Source organism: Silene latifolia, chromosome 6 (assembly GCF_048544455.1).
Source record: "Silene latifolia isolate original U9 population chromosome 6, ASM4854445v1, whole genome shotgun sequence".
NCBI classification, from domain to species: domain Eukaryota; kingdom Viridiplantae; phylum Streptophyta; class Magnoliopsida; order Caryophyllales; family Caryophyllaceae; genus Silene; species Silene latifolia.
The window spans coordinates 123,894,905-123,911,044 of NC_133531.1; the positions used below are offsets into that span (position 1 = coordinate 123,894,905).

Genomic DNA, 16,140 nt, shown 5'->3' on the forward strand with positions numbered 1-16,140 from the left:
GATGTAAAACTTTAATCGATTTTAGGTGGTACAAAGACACCTTTCTTAGTAGAGTCATGCTTTTACACGAATGCAATAGCTCTCATTGGAAAGCCAAATTTATTGATGGTTTACCACATTTATTTGCAGAAAGAATCAGAAAGATTCTTCGTGGAGATAATCCTTCTATTAATTATGAACAATATAATTATGGTCACCTTATTAAAGCATGTACAACAGAAGGTATAAACCTCTGTAATGAGATTAAATTAAATCAACAACTCAAGCACCAAAATATTATTGAAAGAAATCAATTAGGAGAATTTTGTGAACAATTTGGCATGGATATGCCTTCTACTTCTCGTAGAAAACAACACAAAGGTAAGGATAAAACTTATTATCCTAGATATAAGAAGAGAAGATATTCTAAAGAAAAATTAGAGGGAAAAACTCATCGAAAAAATTAGAGAAAGTTTCATAATAAACACACTACTACAAAAGTAGACATAATGCAACATTTCGTGTGCAACACTTACGGTTTGTGTTGCAAGTTTTAGTTAATTAAGCAACGCTTTATTTAAAAATGTTGCGTTTACTTACATAGGGCATCACTTTAAATTAAGTGTTGCAATGTATTACTATAAGTGCAACGTTCTTATACAAGTGTTGCATTTTGTCGCAACACTTGAGCAACACTTATGTCACATACACTACTACAATTTAAGGCTACGAGAACGCCACTTAGAGAACGGTTGATAGCGGAACTGGTCTGTTTGTTATTTTTAGTTTAGGCGTGCATATATGAGTCCAAAAGAGAACGGTTGTGTATTCAAACCGTGCTTGTAAATTAACAAAGAGAACGGTTACATTTGACCAACCGTCTTAAATTAACAGAGAGACCGGGTAATATCTAGAACCGTTCTCCTTAAAAAAAACAAAGAGAACGGTCCTTTAACCGACTGTTCTATTTGTAAATCCCTAAATATTAGAATTGCCCTTTACACTTCTATTTGTTTCATTGAAACACAACCATCATCGTTTTCACCCTAGCTAGCACAGTTTGATTTTCACTCGTCTCGCCCCTTGTTGTTCGTGGCTGCCCGTATTCAGGCCATCACCTGGTTGTCCCTGATCGCTCGCCTTTCATTGTTGCCGATTGTTTTTGCTGTTGGTAAGACCATTTTTCACTATTCTTCAATGTTAGCTTTAAGACAATTGTTTTTGCTGCTGGTAATCCCTAAATATTCCGGTTAATTCATTGAATTGCTACCTTTAAGACAATATCCATGGCTTGAACATGGAAACCCCTATGTATAAATAATTTAATGTATGGTGATGTTAGGGTTTAGTATCTGTGCAGTTGTACCAGACATATTCATAATTTGTTTGTTCATACCGAGTACGGAGTATAATATTTTCGGATTTTACGGGGTTTCTTGTAAACAATTGTAGTCGCCGTAATAAGTATTCATTTTTTTATACTATTCACATCTCATTTGGTGACTAGAAGTTCTGGGTACTCTTCTTTCACCGTCATAAAAATCTGCCCCAAATGGAGATCTTGGTATGCCTACTCGATCTAATTTCAGTCGGTCATTTGGATCTCTTATTTTTCTACTTATATTGTTTTGCTCATCATCAAGTGCATAATCATTCATCAGTTATCACTCTCAAGAATTTCTATCAACTGCATAATCACTCATTATGATTGAATTATTTATCCTAATTACAAAATAAGGATCATTATTTTACTAATAATACACCCCGACTTCTCACTGTTGCGGATTTCATTGCTATGTGCAATTAGCCTTTCATTGGCTATTTGGCTATTTGTCATTGAGGTTCAGTGGAGCTATTAAATTACTATGTTGGTGTGCCAAACTACGGTGCAAGAACAAAAGAACTAGGATGCGTTTTATACTCCCTGCTCAGCTATGCCGGTGCCATCATCCTTCGTTTCTGTCTCCGATCCATTCCTAATCAATCAAGGTATCACCTTTTGATTACTATACATTCTTTATTGAATAAATTGAATGATTTGGCAAATACAAGTCATTTAAGACGGAAAATATAATCAATATTACTGTCTAACTTAGTGAGTAGTTGTGTCTATTACTTTGGCTTGATAAGTTAATTATATGCTAAAGGATGTAGGCATGAAGGAATTAACGTGATAGAGTTATGGTAGTCATGTTGTGGGTCTTGGTTTAAGTGACGTTAGGTGTCGGGTTTGATAATGAGACGGGGTGTGCTCGTCTTAGCAAGCCGATCTCGTAAATTTGAGGGTGTATAATTTGTTATTTAATTTAGGTAATATTGAATCATTGAATGATAAGGTTATTGTTTAAATTAGTATAATATGTCTGGAGTTTGTTGGTAAATCGTCTAATAGGAAGAAAGTGCATGAATTTTAAGTCAGGTCGACATTACTTGGTTTTTTTTTTTTTGTACACCTCCTTTCTCTGTTTGACCATGGATTACATGTTATGGCTAATTTTCTCAATTATAGTTTAGTCCAATGAAAGACTCCTTATATACGTATGTTATTAGTTATATATTTTATACTTAGTAAATTAGTCTTTTGGTGAGAAGGGGATTTAAGTTTGATGTATAAAACAGTGTAAAATTATAACATTCAAAGTTATCACTACCTCCGAGGCCCCGAATAAAAATATTCATATTAGCACAGGTTTAATTGTTTCTATCAACTGATTCGCAGTTACATAGAGATCGGGTTGAGTCGGTTGACTTGATTTCAACCGTTCTCTTAGATAAAAGAGAACGCTTGGCCACATGACGATCCAAAGTAGCTATAAGAACGCTTGGCAACCGTTCTCTTTGATCTTTTTTGTAGTAGTGATAAGTATATATTTCCTCTAAAATTACATCGGATATTCTTATACACCCAACACATGCGTATACTTTATATCTCACACATTCTTTATCACTCATTTCCCTCCCCACTCTAACCTATAACCCCTCCTTCACCGTTATTCTACTCCGCCACCACCAACACTCCATATAGAAGGGGATGCTCGTCCTCGTCGTCATTGCCCACTTCTATTATTCACCGGTTTTCTTATCTTCCATCCGCTATTACCCTTAACACGATAGGTTTCATTATTTCCCCTTTTTTCGAGATCCAGGGTTTTCTACTCCCGTCGACGATGGCGGAAAAAGCTGATGTCCCGACGATGTTCAACACGGTCCTTTCCCCATTGAAAACTTCTGGTCCCTTTTTTCCCTTTTATCGTCTAAGTTTTCTTTACTTTCCTTAAATATTTGCTTTATTTATTGTTGTTGCTTGTTGTATGCTTACTTGCTTGTTCATTTTGGTTACTGATTTTATTTATTAGTACATTAATAGTATCTTGTGCTTTATTATTTGATTGTGATTTGAAGAAATTGCTGAATTTTGGGGATGGTGAAACCCTAATTTTGATGAATTTGGGTTTGGCTTGGGGTGAACATTATATGGTATCCCATCTGCTTGTGAACTGCGAATCACTTGCTTGATTTGTCTCATTTACCTTTTTCGATCTATTTTGTCTTTGTGATACTCTAAGAGTTCACTGAATTAGATTTGTATTATTCCGAACGATTATTCCAGGATGGAGGAGGAAGTTCACCTGTATTATTTCGAAGATTTTTCGGTTATCTTGTACTTGCGAGAGCAAGTTTATTGTCCAAAGGTAATATGACGAAGCTTCTTTAATCTTAAGTTCATTTTTTAGTTATCTTGTACTCGTGGAAGTATCCTTCGGCTAAGGTAACCTTATGAAGTGAACCTAGATTAGATACTCACTGCTAAAAGTGGGGTTTATGCAAAAGTTGTCGAAGCAATTACTGTAAGTGGAGTATGCGTGATACTTTGTTTACGATCGAATTTTATCGATTAAGGTATCATTGTATTGTATCAATCAACTTTAGTATCCAGGTAGTTAGTCTTGAGCACTTATGTTGGTAAGTTAAATTGTTGTAGATTCTTGATTGACATGGAAGTTACACAATGAAGGAGATAAACCGCCAATTGAACACGCACACGCCTACTTTCTCGCTTGTTGTATGTGCTCTCTTTGCGCTCTGACAGTCTTTTTTTTTCATTTGGTGTAGAAGTTGTTTAAGCAAATCACCCATAGAGGCATTGATTGACATGAAATTACAATTAATTCATGGATAACATGGGGTTAGAATTAGTACTGTGATTTACAAATAATGCCAATCTACTTGCACTCATTCTTTGTTAGTCATTAGTTGTTGTCGCCGCTGCTCCTCGCTTTCTTTTTCTTTGGTCTTTCTGTACTCCTTTTGGTACCCAAGTAATCTCGATTAGTTTGCTCATAGGGAATCTCCAGTTAGTTTCTGGTTCGAAGCACGCACCGAACAACTCTCTTGTTATAAGCACACTCAAAGTAGATGTGAGATATACATTCCTCAGCTTGCCCACAAAAGTAGCATCTATCCTCAATATCCATGTCATACTTGATCAGTTTGTCATTTGTCATTCGTATTCAGAGCTTCTAGTGCATATTGTCATCCCATAAATCGATTTTTGGAACAACTAACCCACCCATTCCAGCACTTTGTTGTACCTGTGTCACCTATCTTTGGTGCATGCTTGTGTACCTCTCGAACCATTCGGACCATTGACAAACCTTATTAGTAGCATGAGGCGAGTAGGTAGTTAGAGTAAATTACGTAGGTAGATAGAGTAGTCAATAAATTGTGCTATGATTGGAACTTATGATGCGAATTATTAGAGTTAAACAGTATTCACAATGGGCCTGGTAACAAGTTACGCGTGGAAGCTATGAGCGTGCTGTCTATCATATATTTATGCTATGCATTTGAATCATAAGCCGTTCTTTTTTATGCTTTTCTGGACCTTTTGGTACATGGTTTATTATTAAATTTGTTGAACAGCAATGGCATGGTTATCTTGATTTCTGAACAGCTTTACTAGGTAAACCCTAAATTTAATGATGAACAACTTTGAAATGTTTCAAAGCTGCTTTGCTAAGTATTTACTCAAGTATAACACTCTTGATGCTTCATTGTCATTCAATCAGTAAAATAAAATAAAATTATGTCAAAAGCAATGGTGTAGATATGGATATTCCTCTCGGAAGAGTAACAATATCAATGAAAGTAGTTGTGTAATTCATTATTTACTTTATTGTTTTAGATTATATGTAGTTCAGGAAATTGCAAGCAGATTTGGTGTTACAAGGGAACAACAAGACCAGGCTGCTGTAAGTCATCTCGAGAACAGAGGGTCTCTGAGTCTTTGGTGTGATTATTATGGCCGGACAGGCCTACTTTTGCAGATCAAACTCAAACGTTTCACATAGGCTACACCTTGTGTACAATCACGTACTCTATTTTCTGCACGTCCTTGTTAATTAGTTGTTCTTTAATGCATTATTTATTATTTCGTGATAATTAAGTGTGACGTATCATCTATGCCTATTGAGCCTTTGAATCCTCAAATCTAATAATGTTCTATTTTTTTATGTTACAGGTTGCATTTGAGGTATTAACAATGATGACGGGTTGATTTTTTGTCCGGTTGGCAACATATATATGCTCACAATACAAGAATGAAGACTTATAATTAGTAGCTTTCAAATAGTCGTTAAGAATTATTATTTGTTCTATTTAAACATTTGTTATATTTGTTTTAGTTAAATAATTGAACATTTGCGATCAAAGTTCTACTTTTGATCCTTTTTTGAAATGTAATTGACATATATTTTTGAGACTGAATCAATTGAATGCACAATTAGAGAGAATTACAATTGTTGCGTGCCTTACAAGTCCTTATGTCGTTGCACTTTATTAAGTGTTGTTTTTGAATAAATTAGTGTTGCATTTGTTTATTATAAGTGTTTTTTTGGGACGTAACTAGTGTTGCGTTTCCAAAATAAAAATGTTGCATTAATTTCATATAAGTGTTGCTTATCAACATGAAAAGTATTGTATTAGTTCAGGAAGTGTTGCTTTTTTTACATAAGAAATGTTGCATTAGAAGATAAAAAATGTTGCCTTTGCAATTGAAAAAGCGTTGCATAAACATGACCAATGCAACACTTTTCAAAAGTGTTCTTGATTAAAAAGTGTTGCATTAAGCGTTGCAATGACCTAATGCAACAAGACCTGATGTAGCACTTGATTAAGTGTTGCATAAACTCTATTGCAACATTTATATGACATTATGCAACAATAGCAAAGTGTTGCTATAGAATCTAAATATAGTAGTGACATTACAGAAAAGGAGATTATGTACCTCCAAAGGAAATAAGATGTTTCAAATGTAATAAAAAAGGTCATATGGCAAACAATTGCTGGACCCAAAAACAAATTAATAATTTGGATATAGATGATGATCTTAAAGACAAGATTTCAAAATTATTTCTTAATGAACAAAATCTACAAAGTGGAACTGAAACTTTGTCAGATGATTCTAGTAATTCCAGTAATAATTTAAAAATTCTTAAAGATGATTCTTTCTATACAGATAGTAGTTCTGCAACTACTAGTTCAGAATGTGAACCATGTGGACAGGGAAAAGTTTGTATTAATTCCAAAAAAGATGAATTCTTTAATCTTTTATCCAATTTTCAAGATGCAAAAATACAAGTTCTCACCAATAATAATTGGTTGGATATGTTAAAAGCTATCCCAAATGCAGAATTAAGGTCTCAAATTATTGAAAATATACCTAGCACTTCTCATAATAATTTTGATTATAACAGCAATAAGAATTTTCAGAAGAAAAACCTTATTCTTTAAATGAAGTTTATAAACGTCTCCAAAATAAAAATACAACTTCTAGTCCTTCTTAATTACAAGATATTTTGAAAGAGATGGATAATTTAAAATCTGAAATTAAACATCTTAAAATTGAAGAACAAAGAAATGATATAAGAATATCTAATCTTGAAAAACTTTTTATTTTTCAACATGATTTAATAAATAATGATCAGGAATCTAAAGGTAAAAAGGTTGATAGCCATGATATTCCTATTCCTGACTTTATCCCTAACTTAGAAGGTAAAGATCAAGCTATGCAACTTGTTAATACACCCCCAGAATTAGAGAGAAATAAAAAATTTCTCCAAACCATAAATATGGTTGCTGGCCAAAAATGGTATGTTATGATCTTACTCAGGATTAATAATCAATTTTCTAAAGAATTTATTGCTTTAATTGACACTGGAGCAGATCTAAATGTTATACAAGAAGGAGAAATTGACTCCAGGTATTTTGTCAAAACTACTCATAGTTTATCTCAAGTAGGAGGAGATAAATTAGATATTGAATTTAAACTTCCAAAAGCTGATATATGTGTTAATAACACCTGCATTCCTTTAAGCTTTCTTTTAGTCAAGAATAAACTCTCAGTTCCTATTATTCTTGGAACACCTTTTATAACAAAAATTTATCCTTTTACTGCAGATAATAAAAATTTAACTGCCAATTATCAAGGAAAAACTATTACTTTTAGTTTTATTATGAAACCTTTTATGAAGGCTATAAACGAAATTTATAGAAAAATTTCTTTAAAAGAAAATCAATTAAGTTTTTTGAAACATGAAGTTAATATTTTGACTATAGATCAAAAACTAAATAATCCTAAATTAAAGCAAAAAGTTATTAATATTGAAAATCAATTTTCTTTAGCTATTTGCAATGATCATCCTAATGCTTTTTCGAACAGAAAGAAGCATATAGTAAATCTTCCTTATGAAGAAGATTTTAAGGAAGAAAATGTTCCTACCAAGGCTAGACCTTGTCAAATGAATTCAGAATATTTGGAATTTTGCAAAAAAGAAATAAGTTCTCTTATAGAGAAAAAACTTATTGGACCATCCAAATCTCCATGGTCATGTACAGCTTTTTATGTTAACAAAAATGCTGAAAAGGAATGAGGAGTTCCTAGACTAGTTATTAATTATAAACCTTTAAATAAAGTTTTAAAATGGATTAGATATCCAATACCTAATAAAAAAGATTTATTAGATCGTTTATATAAAGCTCTCATATTTTCTAAATTTGATTTAAAATCTGGTTATTGGCAGATTCAAATTGACCCAGCAGACAGATATAAAACTGCTTTTAATATTCCTTTTGGACAATATGAATGGCATGTTATGCCTTTTGGATTGAAAAATGCTCCATCGGAATTCCAAAAAATTATGAATGATATTTTTAACAATTATAGTCATTTTATAATAGTTTATATTGATGACATTCTTGTCTTCTCTATGAATATAGAAGAACATTTTAAGCATTTAGATATTTTCAAAAAAATTGTCATATCTAATGGTTTAGTAATTTCTAAAACTAAAATGTCTTTATTTCAGACTAAAGTCAGATTTTTAGGTCATAATATTGAGAAAGGCCAAATTATTCCTATTAATAGAAGTATTGAATTTGGGTCTAAATTCCCAGATGAAATTATTGACAAAACTCAACTTCAAAGATTCTTAGGAAGTTTGAATTATATTTCACCTTATTATCATGATTTGGCAAAAGATACAGCTAGTTTATATGACAGGTTGAAGAAGAATCCCTGTGCTTGGTCTAATGATCACACTAAAGCTGTTAGAAAAATTAAGAGTAAAGTTATATCTTTACCATGCCTTAGTTTGGCAAACCCTCATTGGGAAAAAATAGTAGAAACAGATGCTTCAGACATTGGTTATGGAGGAATTCTTAAACAAATTGATCCCACTAATAAACAAGAATTTTTAGTCCGTTTCTATTCAGGAAAATGGAATTCTGCACAATCTCATTATGCAACTGTTGCTAAAGAAGTTTTAGCCATAGTCAGATGTGTTTTAAAATTTTAAAATGATTTATATAACCAAAAATTTACAATAAGAACTGATTGTAGTTCTGCGAAATTTATGTTTCAAAAAGATTTTAAACATGATGTTTCCAAACAAATGTTTGCAAGGTGGCAAACTCATTTAGCCCCTTTTGATTTTGAAATACATTATAAAAAAGGATCTGATAATCACCTCCCTGATTTTTTAACAAGGGAGTATTTAACTCTATAAGAGTTTGTTATTTGTTTCAGGAATGGATTTTGGTCGAGGCCGTGGCCGTGGCCGCCTTATGCATCCTTCTAATAGAAGGAGAGGAAGACAATCATCCTCAATTATCAGATATGGGAATAACCCAGGACAATCATCCGAAATTATCAGATATGGGAATAACCCAGGACAATTATCCGAAATTATCAGATATGGGAATAACCCAGAACCAGGTTCATCATCTGGTTATTCAAGACCAAGTAATACCTTGACACAATATGGTGGAAAAAGGCTAATAGCCAAAAATTTATGTGATAATATCACAAAAGAAGAATTTGATGAATTCCAAATATGGAAACAAAAAGAACTTAATATAAGTTCTCCATCTTTCAGAAAAATTATGAAAGATTCTCTTGATGAAAAAGAGAAAATGGTGAAATCACCAGAGGAAAGGGAGATAATTATACTCTAGAATTCTGACAAAAAATGGGAAGATAATCCCTGGTTATTATATAACCGTTATTTAACAAATAATCAGTATCCTATGGAGACTTATAAAAGTCGAAATTTTTATGAAAGAATTCTTTTTGAAAATGATTGCAATTTCTCTCATTGGGAGGATCCAGAAAATTTCTGGAAATTTTCAAAAATTAATATCAAAAGGATAATATCCATAGAAGAATGGGGAATAACTCCATCTACTTCCAAAACCTTGATAAACAAAAATAATATCAAAGTTGAATACAATTACTGGGATTATATCCAGGCTTTTGACAAAGTTTTCTTATATGAAAACCCTACAAAAAGCCATACATGGGTAATAAAAATTTACCCTGAAGTTTTTGACCAAAATTTACCAAATTGGTTAATCAAATGGTGGCAATTTTATGGAACTAATGAAAACATTCTGCCACAGATATTTAAAAATCTTTATGACGAATGGAAAGAATTACTTCCAAAAAACGATCGGATGATATTCTGGCATTATTCAAATGAATTTCTTTATTGAATTTTCTATTCCTTGGATTTGGAAGTTTATTCCCAAAACAGGATATACTGATCTCAAATTATTTTGTTTAAAAAGAGAATCTTATTCTCGTTTCTGGGATGCAATGCTAAATAAGGACACTAATGAGTTAAAGTGTATATACACATTAATTTAATTCAAGACAAGATTGATAGTCTAATTATCTTCAATGCTGAAGAGTCTGGAGAATTGGAAGAGCACCAACTATCTGAAGAATCTTTTCAAATCAAAGATAAAACTGAAGCTGAAATTCTTAGCCATTATTCCAAATTGGCAGAAAGGGCTTTAGCTCAAAAACAATTGCATGAGGATAATAAATCCCAGACAAGCGATATATCTATGACAATGTCTACAACATCTAATAGCAAGAACAAATTTGACATTCTTCAAGATGCTCAAGAAATGGAAGCAGAAATAGAAGTCCAATTATTAATAGAAGAAGAAATAACCAATAAAAAAGCCAAAGATGCCAAATCAAAAGACAAAGGAAAAATAGTGGAATAGAAATACCACTATTAAAGCGCATGCCGTAATAATGGAGCACTAGCAAATGGAGCACTAGCAATAAGCACTAATAAAGTATCAATAGTCTTAAGCACTAATTTCAAAAGCTTTTATAAAGCTTACAGTAACAATTACTGTTTTGTGAATAGTTTTTATTTTATCCTATATCAACAGGCATTGGTTTTAGTTTAGAGGCAGGCTTCTCCTACCCCTCTCTCTAGTTTTCTCTCTCTCCCCCTTGTAAATCTTATTTTTTAATTAATAAAATCTCGTCAACCGTTCGTCTTCTATTTTGAGCACAATCTAGGTTTGTAAGTTTTTCTTGTTTTAAATTTATTTATTTTTACTCTAAGGATGAGCCTAATAGGCTAAATCCTTTGTTGAATTATGACAACACTTGATTAAGTTATATATGAAACCATGGATGTGTTATTATCTTAAGATGGTTTTTTTACTTATCAACATAAAATAAGAAGGTTTAGTGAGGGTACACATTGAGTTCAATCTGAATTGATAACTATGGAAGGAGAGGCACCGTTTTGCCGTTATGCCGTGGTTAGGCGCTAGGCGTTTTTTGTCATCTCCGAGTATGTTACCAGTTCAGATTTAACACTTTCGTGGTAATATCTCATTCACTTGTAATGAGCACTTGGGTGTGCGACCTCGTTCTTATACTATGTTGGTACAGTGAAAAGATCCGCTTAACTTGGTATCAGAGCCATGGAAGTATATGTAATTTATGAGAGTTAAGTCATAATTCAACACTTTCTCATCTTATGAGTTTACGCGTACTTAATACGGGTAAGTCTACTGTGAAAAACAGTATGACTGAAGAGGTTGAATATCCTCAGAATTTAGAGTTGCTAAACAAATGGACAATTTCAGAAGTTAGCAAAAGAACTATTTACAATTATGGGTTTTTTGAATATATTGGGTTAAAACACAGAGTTAAAACCACAGAGGAATCTATTTCTCTAAATAATGAAGAAATGTATCTTCAACTTTTAAACAATAGTGACTTAGAACCACTAAGAAAATCTAAGCATCAATTTATTCATATTTGTTTAGTCCAAGTGGCTTTTAAACCACTAACTCTGGAAGGATTACCAGTAAGTTTTATTGCAGCCTTAAGAGATGGCAGAAATTTGAATTGGCAAAAGTCAATTATTGGAATTGTTAAATCCAGTCTGGCTCATGGTCCAGTCTATTTTGACGTTTACCCAAATTTAAAATTATCTTTAACAGATGCTAATATATTAGATGCTTTAACTTTGAATGTTAAAACTCATGGTTACAATTATGCTAAAGGATCTGAATTAATTTGTATTTGCTACAGGATTTATTATAAACCTTTATATACTTTAAATCCTCACTGTAGATTAGCTGATAAAGCTATAAATGAGACTATTATTATTGAAACCAATTGTAACAGATCAAATATCACTACTAGAAAGGCTATTAAATGGGAAGAAATATCTTTTCCTGAAAATTGGACAATTACTCAGGCTATGCCTCCTCAACCGATTATGGAGACTAATTTACTGGATGTACAGCAAACTCCTGAAGGAGCTGTTACTTTAAATTTTGGTAACAATCATTTTCAACCAAGAAGTAGTACTTCAAAAATGACTAGATCTTTTTCTAATAGGACTTTTATTTCAGCCCTTGATCAAGACTTAGACATACCAAGTACATCTAGGTGTTCAACTTCTCAATTAAGAGATGAAGATTTTATTGAAACAAATGAAGATGTTTTAAGAATGCATTCTGATAAAATTTTAACACGACATTCTAAAAAGGAAGCGGACACATTGTCCCAAATGAGTTATACTGATGATTAATAAGGCCTTACTAGATTTTTCTCCTGGTTCAACAACCAGAAAATTAATTAGTAATGAATTTCAATCTCCCAGTTGGGAAAAATTTAGAAATTGGTTTTTTCATAATTTTGATGAAGAACAACAAGATATTTTGCAAAATGAGTTTTATGATTACTGCAAGTCAGTAAATGTAATTATTTATTTTGTTCCTTGGTATTGTTCAACTTATTTATATAATCATTTGACTATCCTTGAAAGAAATTTTGAACTTCTCAATGGAAATGAAGTTAAAGGGGTTTATCCTCCTCTTAAAAAATTTAAATTAGACGGGTGTTCTTTCATGCCCCTCTCAAAAATTTATGAAAATGAGACTATTACAACAACTACTAAACATTTAAATTTTTTAATTGAGCAGAATAATTATGCTAATATATCTTTAAAAATTCTTGGTGAACATATTACAGATTTACATCATAAAACTAATAAAGTCATTAATCTTCTTAATCAAGTCATCCAGAATACCAAAGCTGAAGAAAATTCTTCTTCACAAGAGTTGGTTCCTATTATCAAAAGTCCTCCTGAAATAAAGAATTTTAATTTTTTATCGGATATTAAAAATGAACAGCTAATAAGTAAGTTAGCTGAAAAGATTTCAAAATTAAATTTAAATACTTTAAATGAAGAATTGTATCCAGATTTCAAAGATGATTTGAATGTTGTCACAAGAAATAAATGGGGCCAAAAACCTATTAATACTTTGTATTATAATAAACGACCTTCACCTGTAGATATTATGCGGGGAGGAAAATCTTTGAGATTATTGGTAACAGTTATCGTGGAACTGATATCTACGAATGGAATATAGATTATTTTGCTGAAAAGCAAATTCATAACCATTGTCATAGAATGCTAATGTATTCTCAATGTTGTAAAAATGCAAATAATAGTGATTCTAATGTTGCTAAAATGATAATATCAGGATTTACAGGTCAACTTAAAGGATGGTGGGATAATTACCTCACTAACGAACAAAAGGTAGCTATTTTGACAACTACAGAAATTAAAAATGAAGTAATCACAGAAACTGCGGTTTACACTTTACTTGTTAATATCCTTGAACATTTCTTGGTCAATATGGGAATAATTATGATTCCACAAGAACTCTTTTACAAAATTTTAGATGTAAAACTTTAATCGATTTTAGGTGGTACAAAGACACCTTTCTTAGTAGAGTTATGCTTTTACCTGAATGCAATAGCTCTCATTGGAAAGCCAAATTTATTGATGGTTTACCACATTTATTTGCAGAAAGAATCAGAAAGATTCTTCGTGGAGATAATCCTTCTATTAATTATGAACAATATAATTATGGTCACCTTATTAAAGCATGTACAACAGAAGGTATAAACCTCTGTAATGAGATTAAATTAAATCAACAACTCAAGCACCAAAATATTATTGAAAGAAATCAATTAGGAGAATTTTGTGAACAATTTGGCATGGATATGCCTTCTACTTCTCGTAGAAAACAACACAAAGGTAAGGATAAAACTTATTATCCTAGATATAAGAAGAGAATATATTCTAAAGAAAAATTAGAGGGAAAAACTCATCGAAAAAATCAGAGAAAGTTTCATAAAAAACATTACAGAAAAGGAGATTATGTACCTCCAAAGGAAATGAGATGTTTCAAATGTAATAAAAAAGGTCATATGGCAAACAATTGCTGGACCCAAAAACAAATTAATAATTTGGATATAGATGATGATCTTAAAGATAAGATTTCAAAATTATTTCTTAATGAACAAAATCTACAAAGTGGAACTGAAACTTTGTCAGATGATTCTAGTAATTCTAGTAATAATTTAAAGATTCTTAAAGATGATTCTTTTTATACAGATAGTAGTTCGCAACTACTAGTTCGAATGTGAACCATGTGGACAGGGGAAAAGTTTGTATTAATCCCAAAGAAGATGAATTCTTTAATCTTTTATCCAATTTTCAAGATGCAAAAATTCAAGTTCTCACCAATAATAATTGGTTTGATATGTTAAAAGCTATCCCAAATGCAGAATTAAGATCTCAAATTATTGAAAATATACCTAGCACTTCTTATACTAATTTTGAAAATGACAAAAATAAGAATTTTACAGAAGAAAAGCCTTATTCTTTAAATGAAGTTTATAAACGTCTTCAAAATAAAAATACAACTTCTAGTCCTTCTTCTTTACATGATATTTTGAAAGAGATGGATAATTTAAAATCTGAAATTAAACATCTTAAAATTGAAGAACAAAGAAATGATATAAGAATTTCTAATCTTGAAAAACTTTTTATTTTTCGACATGATTTGATAAATAATGATCAGGAAACTAAAGGTAAAAAGGTTAATAACCATGATATTATTATCCCTGACTTTATCCCTAATTTAGATGGTAAAGATCAAGCTATGCAACTTGTTAATACACCCCTAATTAGAGAGAAATAAAAATTTCTCCAAACCATAAATATGGTTCTTTGGCCAAAAATGGTATGTTAAGATCTTACTCGGGATTAATAATCAATTTTCTAAAGAATTTATTGCTTTAATTGACATTGGAGCAGACTTAAATGTTATACAAGAAGGAGAAATTGACTCCATGTATTTTGTCAAAACTACTCATAGTTTATCTCAAGTAGAAGGAGATAAATTAGATATTGAATTTAAACTCCCAAAAGCTGATATATGTGTTAATAACACCTGCATTCCTTTAAGCTTTCTTTTAGTCAAGAATAATTTAGAGAAGGAGATGATTTTGATTTTTCTGTGTATATAAAACTGAGGAGGAAGAGGATTTATATAGTAGCCAAGAGGCTCCTCCAATGATCGAAAAGTGAATGCCATTGATTCGCAATTTATGAGAGCCATGGAAGTATATATAATTTATGAAAGTTAAGTCATAATTCAACACTTTCTCATCTTTAGTTGAGTTTACGCGTACTTAATACGGGTAAGTCTACTGTGAAAAACAGTATGACTGAAGAGGTTGAATATCCTCAGAATTTAGAATTGCTAAACAAATGGACAATTCCAGAAGTTAGCAAAAGAACTATTTACAATTATGGGTTTTTTGAATATATTGGGTTAAAACACAGAGTTAAAACCACAGAGGAATCTATTTCTCTAAATAATGAAGAAATGTATCTTCAACTTTTAAACAATAGTGACTTAGAACCACTTAGAAAATCTAAACATCAATTTATTCATATTGGTTTAGTTCAAGTGGCTTTTAAACCTTTAACTCGGACGGATTACGAGAAAGTTTATTGCGAGCCTTAAGAGATGGCGTAAATTTGAATTGGAAAAAGTCAATTATTGGAGTTGTTAAATCCAGTTTGGCTCATGGTCCAGTCTATTTTGATGTTTATCCAAATTTACAATTATCTTTATGAGATACTAATATATTAGATGCTTTAACTTTGAATGTTAAAACTCATGGTTACAATTATGCTAAAGGATCTGAGTTAATTTGTATTTGCTACAGGATTTATTATAAAGCTTTATATACGTTAAATCCTCACTGTAGATTAGCTGATAAAGCTATAAATGAAACTATTATTATTGAAACCAATTGTAACAGATCTAATATCACTACTAGAAAGGCTATTAAATGGGAAGAAATATCTTTTCTTGAAAATTGGACAATTACTCGTGCCATGCCTCCTCAACCGATTATGGAGACTAATTTACTGGATGTACAGCAAACTCCTGAAGGAGCTGTTACTTTAA

The 16,140-nt window shown here is 31.5% G+C and overlaps 1 long non-coding RNA gene across 1 annotated transcript; it reads left to right on the forward strand.

The window, feature by feature from the left end:
• The first annotated feature begins 780 nt into the window (after positions 1-780).
• Positions 781-3,522, forward strand: LOC141658953 (uncharacterized). The gene is made up of 3 exons (XR_012549540.1): positions 781-1,150; positions 1,787-1,968; positions 3,120-3,522. It is a non-coding gene; the product is annotated as an uncharacterized LOC141658953 (long non-coding RNA).
• Positions 3,523-16,140: the final 12,618 nt, after the last annotated feature.